This window comes from Spermophilus citellus, assembly GCF_964194105.1.
Source record: "Spermophilus citellus genome assembly, chromosome: 12".
In the NCBI taxonomy this organism is placed as follows: Eukaryota; Metazoa; Chordata; class Mammalia; order Rodentia; family Sciuridae; genus Spermophilus; species Spermophilus citellus.
Genome location: NC_138198.1, coordinates 128,701,358 through 128,712,034, shown reverse-complemented (window position 1 = coordinate 128,712,034; position 10,677 = coordinate 128,701,358).

Below are 10,677 nucleotides of genomic sequence, written 5' to 3'. Positions count from 1 at the left end.
AATGACAAAATCATAGAATTTGCAGGGAAATGGATGGCACTAGAGCAGATTATGCTTAGTGAAGCTAGCCAATCCCTAAAAAACAAATACCAAATGTCTTCTTTGATATAATGAGAGCAACTATGAACAGAGCAGGGAGGAAGAGCAGGAAGAAAAGATTAACATTAAACAGAGACATGAGATGGGAGGGAAAGGGAGAGAAAAGGGAAATTGCATGGAAATGAAGGGAGACCCTCATTGCTATACAAAATTACATATAAGAGGTTGTGAGGGGAATGGGAAAATAAACAAGGAGAGAAATGAATTACAGTAGATGGGGTAGAGAGAGAAGATGGGAGGGGAGGGGAGGGGGATAGTAGGGGATAGGAAAGGTAGCAGAATACAACAATTACTAATAGGGCATTATGTAAAATTGTGGATGTGTAACCGACGTGATTCTGCAATCTGCATTTGGGGTAAAATTGGGGGTTCATAACCCACTTCAATCTAATGTATGAAATATGATATGTCGAGAGCTTTGTAATGTTGTGAACAACCAAAAAAAAAAAAAGTCAATTTGCGAGGGCTGGGGATATGGCTCCGTGGTAGAGTGCTTGTGTTAGGGTTTGACTCTCGGCACTGCATATAAATAAGTAAATAAAGGCTCATCAACAACTAAATATAAAAAGAAAGGAGTCGATTTGCTCCCAGGTGTCTCTAGGGAGGAATCCTGAAGCAAGGCCCTGGCTGACAGCTGTCCAAGTCCTGTTAACACAGGACACCCGTGTGCCTCCCGCATGAACCCAGCTGGGCCTGCAGTTCCCTCTTCTCTAAGGGAGACGAGGGAAGGACGAGGCTTCACATGGCCAAGGGACCACGGTCTGCATTTTTTGTTGTGTTTGAGAAAACCCAGAAAGAGAGACCAAGCTAAGCTTTCTAGAACACGGCGGGCCAAATAATGTTCTCTAGTGACTCCAACATAGACCAGTATGAGCAGCAACAATCTAAATAACTGGGAAATCAGCAAATCAAATAAGTAAAAATGCTGACTTTGGCCTAACTGTAGCTTCCAGTGAGGAGGCGGCCACTAAGTAGGACGTGCCTGTTCATTAAGCTTTTAAAGCTGGGATCCGCTAATGCCACTTGAAAGGGTGGGCCACGGCAGTCCAAATAAGGAACAGTGCTACCCTTAAGCTCATTACGTTTAGGATTTATACAAATAGCCATTTAAAAGAGTTTGTTCAAAAATGTGCACACCGCCACCGAGATCATCATCTTCACAGGCCAAACAAAAACGGTGAAGGAAAAATAAAATTGAAAACAGCAATAAAAGCCGAGGTTGCCGTGGATTCTATTTTGAAATAGCACACGTGGGTCTTTCCCTAACCTTAACCTGACTTTCAAAGTGCAGGAGGTAAAGTAAAGTTTGTCAACAAATTCGTTCACGTGCTGTCCGCAGACTGGCACTGGGACAGGGAATCGGCACATTCCCCGGAACATCTGACTTACGGTCTGACTTCTGTTCTTGTAAAGCTCATCAGGACTTCGAGATCCTTCTAGAGAAGCGACAGAAGATGGGCTGTCCTGTGCTGAAGCAGGGACCACACTCCCGGCGCTCGAGCGCAGCACACAGTCCTGACGGGCGCTGGCTGCAGAATCCAGCCCAGCAAGGCCCTGGGCAAGTCTGGTGGTGAGCTTGGAACCTCCCTCTGTCCAGGTTTCCCTGCAGAGGGGACTCAGTGCTCGCCCTGGGGAGCCCCCTCCGCAGCAGTGGGAGCCCTGAGGGCCCTGCCAGCCTCCGTGTTCCCTCCCAGTGTCCCTGCTTCACCTGGGCCACAGAAAGGCTGCTTTTTTTCTTTAAACTTAAAATGCTCGCAGCATCCTCCAGAGCCGGCCCCTTCTGCGTCTCCGCTAGTAGGTCTCGAGAACACCAGGGCCAAGGAGCTTCATCTTTGGGGGCCGCTCACACATTTTGCATTCATATTCTTTTAAGATCTGTCCCTGAGAAACGTGTACAGATTTTAAAAACCTGAAGACTGGGCTGGGGTTGTGGCTCAGTGGTAGAGTGCTTGCCTAGCACATGTGGGCACTGGGTTCAGGACCACCTAAAAAACCAAATAAACAAAATGAACGTATTGAGTCCATCTACAACTAAAAATTAAAAGATGAAAACCCTTAAAACCAAAAGGAAAAAAGAAAGCATTCAGAGGGGGCGAGTCCGACCCCACCCCTAAGAGGGAGCACTGTCCCCCGCCCTTCTCTGGAGAAGGGCTGAAGCCCTGGGGTCTCCCAGCAGGGCCACCCATGCCCAGGGCCCAGCACCAGGTTCCTCTGTGTGTGCAGAGGTTCTGGTCAGCCTGGAGGGCCCCCAGGGCCAGGCAGAAGCAGTGCAGGGGGTCTTTCCTTTCTCCCACCTTCCCAGCTCTCAAGACTGCACGTTGGGAAAGATTCATGGAGGCAGCACGAGGTCGCAGAGTTAGAGGTCCAGGTCCAAGCGGCCATGACTAACAGGGGGATGTTCATGCAGGGCTATCAGAGCTTCTTCTGAAACCTGGAGAATATTCTTCCCAGAAAGTTGGGTGTTGCCCCAAACTGGATCTACAGGGACCCAACCCGGGCACATCTGGGTACCTGAACCCCAGCGCTGCTATTGTGCCACGGGTGACTTCCTTCCTGTCTTTACTTACACAACCAGACAGTTAAATAGCAAAGACACAGAAGCCAGCAAAACAATACGGGTGCTCCTGACCCCATGTGCCGTTCTCGGTTTCCTCCTCTTCTCATCTCTCATGCCCCAGAGCTAGAAATAATCAGAAGCACAGAGACACCTCAGGTCCTGCCAGTGGCCTCTAACTGCACATAGCAAGCAGCACAGGAGCTAACGCTGACCTGGGGTCCCTTCTTGCTGCAAGAGACGGTGTGTTTCCTAGGGTGAAGGCCACCTGCAGCCCATTGCTTGGGGTGTTCTGAGGCCCAGAGTGACCTATAGATTGGTTGTCAGTCATAGCAGGCACACACCTGGTGGCACATGCAGGTGGGTTTGATGTCCCTCAAAACACACCATCGGACCTGGATCTTCAGCTGTTTATTCCCGTCTTAGAACACTCAAGGACATACCCTGCTACTTCAGGTTGACACACAGAGGCGCTTAGTTAAGAGGACTTTTTTTTCCATTTAGCCACAGGCATTTGGTGGCACTTTGCTGGCCTGGAATCTGAGGTAAAAAGGAGCCCTTTGCCACTCCGCCCCTTCCTTCCTGGTACCTCAAGGGCCGCAGGGTCTTACTCCAGGCCCCTGTAGGCACCTGTAGGCACCTGAGCTCTGCACACGGCACCACAGAATCTGGTGCCTTTCTCTTTCCCCTTTACTGGGAAAGGGGAACTCAGGCTCCTCCCTTGCCAGCCAGGCAAACTGGGTCAGCATGTCCCACACTGTGAGCGTGGCCGTGAGCTGCTGAGGTCTACGCTCGATTTGAAAACAGAAAGCACCTTTAAACAAAACGTAGTTCTACATAAAAGAATCCCGACTCTCAAAACATCAAGGGGCTTAAGTAGCCACACTCCCCGGGAAGGACAATGGCTTGCATTTGTATTTATAGACCCAATGCTCTATGTCCTCTGCAACACACGTTTGTTTTCATAAAAGTTTTTACAAATATAAAGTTAAACATGCTTGTTATGGAAGGACTGAAAAGCATCTAAGGCTGAAACTCAACATCCATCTCCCGAGACAGCTACAGTTTATACGTTGTCACGAATTTCTAAATAAGCAGATGGAGTATGCTTTGTTCTCATGACCACGCTCATCCACATATGCGTGTGCACAGATCCACGTTCAACCAGAACCACAGGACTGTAATGTGGCAGGATCTATTTAGTTCTGGACTATTTTCAGATGAGCTGTCTAAAGCCCAGAGAAGTGAAGTGACTTGTCAGAAATCACACAGCTAGTAAATGCAATCAGGGCAAGAAGACATTCCTTCTTCTGTCCTCTCTCTCCTGAGTAGTGCCCAGCAAGATACGCACTATCTTTGAAGACACAGAATGTCTCTTTGTATAAGACTAAGGAAGCCGTTGTTAGCAGACCTGCTGTTTTTAAGAAGAACTTTATTTTAACATGTCACACGCAGGACGACTCTCGCGCACTTCAAGTGACTTGGCAGGTACACCTTCTTGTGCAACCAGCCCTTGGACCCGGTGCCACGTTTCAACACCACAAAGCCCCTCTCCATCAGTACTCACGCCCACCAGGTACCCGCCCAGACCAGCACGACCATCCAGCCAGCCTCCATGGTGGGCCTCTGGCTCTCCAAGGGGAGGCCACAGGGTTCCAGCCTCCTTCACTTCAAGCTGTGTCCCGCACTACCGCAACTGCGGCCTGTGTGGAGAGTTCCGTGGGGCCCGCTGGTCGCTCTCACTGAACCCTAACCTAACCCTAACCCTAACCTAACCCTAACCTAACCCTAAACCTAACCCTAACCCTAACCCTAACCCTAAATTAACCCTAACCCTAACCCTAACCCTAACCCTAACCTAACCCTAACCCTAACCCTAACCCTAACCCTAACCCTAACCTAACCCTAACCCTAACCCTAACCTAACCCTAACCTAACCCTAACCCTAACCCTAACCCTAACTTAACCCTAACCCTAACCTAACCCTAACCCTAACCCTAACCCTAACCCTAACCCTAACCTAACCCTAACCCTAACCCTAACCCTAACCTAACCCTAACCTAACCCTAACCCTAACCCTAACCTAACCCTAACCTAACCCTAACCCTAACCCTAACCCTAACTTAACCCTAACCCTAACCTAACCCTAACCCTAACCCTAACCTAACCCTAACCCTAACCTAACCCTAACCCTAACCCTAACCCTAACCTAACCCTAACCCTAACCCTAACCCTAACCTAACCCTAACCCTACCTAACCCTAACCTAACCCTAACCCTAACCTAACCCTAACCCTAACCCTAACCTAACCCTAACCCTAACCTAACCCTAACCCTAACCCTAACCTAACCCTAACCCTAACCCTAACCCTAACCCTAACCTAACCCTAACCCTAACCTAACCCTAACCCTAACCCTAACCCTAACCTAACCCTAACCCTAACCTAACCCTAACCCTAACCTAACCCTAACTACCAGCCGCCAAGCGTCTGCCCCGCACCAAGAAGGCCCAGGGACGGCCTGCTGGGCCTTGGGCGCCTCCAGTCTCATTTTGAGGGGCCTCCTGATTCTCCCCAGGGCGGCTGCAGTGCGCTGTTCCCTGGTGGGTGGGGTCCAGCCATGCCGGGCCCAGCCTGCACTTGCTGTCTGTCTTCTGTGCTGTGCTCCCCGTGGCTGTGCGGACCCTCGGGGGTCTCCCTCCTGACTATCGCCTGGAGCCTGACGTGCTCACTGACCACCTGCACACTCCCCTCGTTCCCTTCATCCTTTGCTTTTTCTCAGTGCTGGGGATAGAACCCAGGGCCTCCCGCACCTAGCAAGTGCCTCATCCCTGAGCGCCCCCCGGGTCCTCTGGCCATGTTTGAGTTGGCCTCTTGACTTTAATCATGGCGTCGTGCGAGCTCTTTTCATATCCTGCTATGGTTTCTGTAGGCCCCTCCAGATTCAGGAGTCTCCAAGGACAGTGCTAAGAGACGGGCCTTGGTTTCCTACTCAGCTCCTGGTTTTCTACCTCGGCTCTGTTTTGGTTTTTGCAGTGCGGGGGATTGAACCCAGGACCTCGGGCGTGCTAAGCAAAGGCTCTACCATGGAGTTACATGTAGGTGTAACTCTACCGCCCTTTAAATTTTTATTTTGAGACGGGGCCTCCCTAATTTGCCCCGCTGGCCTTGAACTTTGTAACCCTCCTGCCTCAGCTCACACAGAGCTGGAAGGACAGGCACGGGTCTCTGTGCTCCGCTCTTTTTTCTTTTTCCTTTATGTTTTGCCGGGGATGGATCCCAGGGCCCTGTGTGGCCAGATAAGGCCTCCACCCCTGAGCTGCACCCTCAGCCTCTGCCTTTTCTGTTTTAAAACACTTTTTGATTTCCACTGTTCTTTAGTTTGGGATTCAGAAGAACTGCAGGGCTTGAGGTTGGTGAGGAAGCTGCAGGTTCCCCATGGTGCACATTGGGGTTTTCGTCCTCCGAGGAGCAGGTGGGGTCCACGTGGAGAAGTTCCTGTACACAGAATGCAGCCTGGGGACAGAGGAGCCACAGCAAGCATGGGTCCTGAGCCAGGGCCAGGCAGGGGCTGAGCAGGCCTTCACCCTGCTCATGCAGGGGCCTGACACAAACACGCCAGTATGCACCCAGACCCTCCCTCTGTCCCTGCAGGAGTCACTCCCCAGCACAGGAATAGGGCCAGTCCTGACATTTGTGCAGGTTGTGGATTGTGCCCGTCCGTGTGTGCTGCTATAACAAAATGCTACACAGTGGGTGATCTCAACAACAACTTTTTTTCTCAGTTCCGAGGCTGGCTGGGAAGACCAGGTTTGAGGCAGTGGCTTTCAGAGTCTGTGAGGGATCTCTTGGTGCATCTTCACATGCAGAAGGGACAGGAGGACGAAGGACACAGTGATGTTCTCACACAGGGGAAGGGCAGACACAGAGTCCCAGCTCTGGCACGGCCCTAATCTCATCTACCTTATCATTTCATCGTCGCCCAAGGTCCTGCCTCTGGATACCATTCCTGTCGGTAAGTTCCAACAAGGTGGCTTTGGAGGACACTCTCGGGGGCCAGGTCAAGCGACTCCTTGAGTAGCTCTTTGAGGGAGTGTGGCAGCCTAGAGTTGCTGGCTCCTGGGGACCATCTTTCCTCTCTACTCCCACACCTGGTCCCCTGCCCTGATACCTCCAGGCTCCTTGGAACCTGTGCAGAAGCCCCTCCTGGGACAGCCAGCACCTCCAGGAGGACTGCCTTCCACCCTCGCCGGCGGCCCCGGGTGGCTCCAGCAGGCTCCTCTACCCTGGCCTCTTTCATCTCCCCACAATCTGGCTGCCACTCCCTCTCCCTAGAATCCCACGGAAGCACTGTGGGCCATGCCCAGGGCCTCTGCAGTGGGCGGCAGCACTTCCCTCTCCCAGTGGACTCCTCTCGGGCTCCCAGTCCTCACCCTGGCTCGGGCCCTCCGGACAGCATCTCTGGCTCTGCCCAGCGGGGAAGCATCAGTGATACCTTAGCCCTGATGGTTTCTCTGCCTCCAATCTCTCTCCTCTTGAAGATGGAGCGAGCTTCCAAACATGTCTGAGCATGCCACTCTCTAAAGCCCTGCAGCGGCCACTAGCCACCCTTCCTGTAGGCCATCTCCTTTCCACCATCACAGAGTGCCTTGGGACCACACACAGGTTCCTAGACAAGATGGAGAGCCCAGAGGTCCCAGATCTCTGCAGAAGCCGGCAGGCTCCTGTGCCTTCATGAGGGGACTCAGGCCAGCCAGGGCTTCGAGGTGAGTGTGAATGATACCACCTCTGCTCGTGCTCAGAACGGTCACATTAGTGACGGATATTCACCACGATCATGGCCATGCTGGGTACCTGGCTACATCCAAGTTGATACTGTGGGCCACATGCCCTGTGGTTCCATTGACACTGTACTATGCTCCTGGTGACCCTTGGCCTCCTAGCCGCTGCTGGACATCACTCCATACTTGGAGGCTGTCCTCATGATGCATGCACTTGACATTGGCGGACAAGCTAAGTCTGCACAGTTCTCACAAATTTGCAGCTGGACATGGTTATATTTTGGGACAAAAATCTTGTTTCTAGACTCACCATTCTTATTAAAATCTTGTAGAGTCCATTTTCTCGGAAAATTTAGAAAGTATGCAGAGCAAAATAAAAGTCCATGACATTGTCCTGATTTGATTCCAGACACCTCAGTGTGAAGCTCACAGGGACAGAGGGACACTCTGGGGCAGATGGGTTTAGGCCCTGCACTAAGACCTGTGATTCTTAGTTTGAGTTAGAACACGGGGGTCTCTGAACACAGAAGTAAATACCGGCTTTTACAACTTTCTCTCTTCCTCTTTCCCTCTTTTTCTCTTTCCCTCTCCCTCCCTCCCTCCCTCCCTCCCTCTCTCTCTCTTTCGCCATGCTGGGGGTGAAACCCAGGGCCTCAGAAATGCTAGGTAAGCATTCTATGACTAAGCTGCACCCACAACCCCTGAAATAACTTTTGGGCCATTTTTAAACTTTCAATCAGAAATTGTCTTTTATCTGTCTTCTATATGTTCTCCTTCAGAGCTTTAGGTAACCAAGTATTTTACCATCTGTGTTAGTGAGCTTTCCGTTCCTATAACAAATACTTGAGATAATGAACTCAGAAAGAGGAAAGATTTCTTCTGGGTCACCGTTTTACAGGTTTCAGTCCATGGTAGGAGCATTAGCAGAGAAGGCTGCTTGCTGTATGGCTGCCAGAGAGAGAAAAAGAAAGGAGACACCAGGGTCTCACGGTGCCCCTGGGGGAACCCCCAGTGATTTACCCTCCTTCCCAGGCACCGCCTCCTGAAGGCCCAGCCAGGGGCCACACCTTCAAACCTGTGGGCCTGGGCCACAGTCCAGATCCACACTCTAGCGCCCTCATGCAGATGGGCAGGGTTTGTCTTGCTCCCTGCTTAGTTCCCCCAGAGTGGGGGGGCACTAAAATGAAAGGGTATTTGCACCATTAACTTCCATGTAATTTAGGACAGCAAGAAACCGGGCAGCAGTATTGCATGATAGTCAATACTGGGGAGAGAATGACATTCGGAAATGGAAATAGTATAGTTATAGTTATATAAAGCAGTTTAGTTTTTAAAATTCTTCTGTTGTAGGTACTCAAAAGACAGTTTCATCAGAAATATTAGCACCAGCGTTGGGTGAGCATGCCACAGTGCTTAAAAATAAGGTGACATTTCCTGGCACTGAAAAGGTGAGTAGTCTACATCACCTAGGTGAGGCTTTACCAATATGGCTTTGCAAATGATGCTTTTTGTCCACATGAAAGTTTCCTACAACTGGAAATGTTAGTAAAATCATGTTATAGAGTTTCCTGGAACTGGGGGTGTAGCTCAATGTAGGCCCTGGATTGAACCCCCACCACCACTCCACATCACAAAATAAAATAAAACAATGCTTCTTAAAGAATGCAAGATCTGGAATTGAAGATCATTATTGGTTTTATCTATAAGCCACTATCCGGATGAAGTCTGATTTTAACAGCCAGATAAAAAGCTCAGTTGCGATTGAGAACAAGAGGAGTTGGGAGCGGCAGAAGAGTGGAGTATTGTCTTCTCCACCCTGAACATGGAGGACTGTTTATCTTCTAGAAAAATGGGCAGGCAGAGAGTCACTCAGTTTCAGCATCCCCTGTGTGACTCTGAGGCTCACGGGAAGGAAAGACAAGCCCCCCTCTGCCGGCCCTGGGGACACAGCCTGCACAGCACCACAGGGAGAGCAGGCAGGAGGCAGCCCCGCCCCGGGGTCCCCGGCTTTTGTAAATTTGTCAGTCCATCCATGAGCTTTGTTTGAGCAGTGTCTGGTACTTAATGGAGGATCGTCTTGTACCGTGAATCAGAGTGTAACACATCTTTTCTGTATTTAGTTTAAATAAAGGCTTTCTAGAAGCCAGAGGGTGTAAGCTGCAGGAAATAAAGTGGTTGAAGTGCTTGTCTGGATCCTGCCCTGGCAGCAGGTACTATGATGCTTGAAGGACGCCCCACCCCAGGAGTTGGCAAGTCCAGGGGCTGGGCGGGAAGCCCCCTTGTCACAGAGGCCCAGCTGGTCAGCTCTGGAATTCCACGGGAAGAAGCAGGGTGCGGCCTGCAGCTCCTGCTGTCTGTGGGAACCAGAGCTCGGCCACAGGGCCTCAAGTCTCCCCACATGCATGAGTGGGCAGGGCACCTCGGAGGAAGGGGCAGGCTCTGTGCATGCTGGGAACATCTCTGTTGGGTCTCAACAGGAAAGTCTGTAAATATCTGCGCTCCAGGGATTCCGAGATTCTGCTAAGCATGATGATACCTGTGAATGACAGTCTTTGAAACAAAATATAAAAACTCATGAAGAAAAGGAGGAGCGACTCCAGAAGCAACCTCACTCCGTGGGTGTTCCCGCAGTGGGGACAGCAGGCGCACACCTCCCGACGCTTGACCACAATGTCCTAACTGACAGACAACTCATGGTATCGACAATACCAGGGACTACACCGTGGCAGGGGTCGGGGGTCTCTGTCATTAGAGAACTCACCTTTGTCCACCCTGATGTACCGCAAGAACACCTGCACTTCTTATTTTTTATTGGAACGTTGTGAGTCTACAAGGCGGTGGGTTCACTGTGCGATGTTCATGATGCACTCATGGCGCAGTCTGTCCAGTGCTTCGCCTTCCCTCCCGTCCCCATCCACTGCTCTACTGGTCTCCCCTCTATTGTCAAGGAAATCCCCTTCCCCCTTTTTCTCTTTGGCTTCCACATATGGGAGAAAACACACCACCCTTGACTCCCATTGAGACGACTTCGTGATTCTCACTTTCCTTGGGCATAGTAGCTGTGTGGTTCTCACTTGTTAGATGAAATACTTAGTATGAATTACTATTGAATTATAGGTTGATTGTTTTGCTTCCAAACTGGAATGAGGAACACTGCCAGATTTTTTTTCTTTTGTAACAGTATTGCTGGGAATATAGTCTATTACATTCTCATTCTACACACAGTACAGGTCTTGTAAAGAATA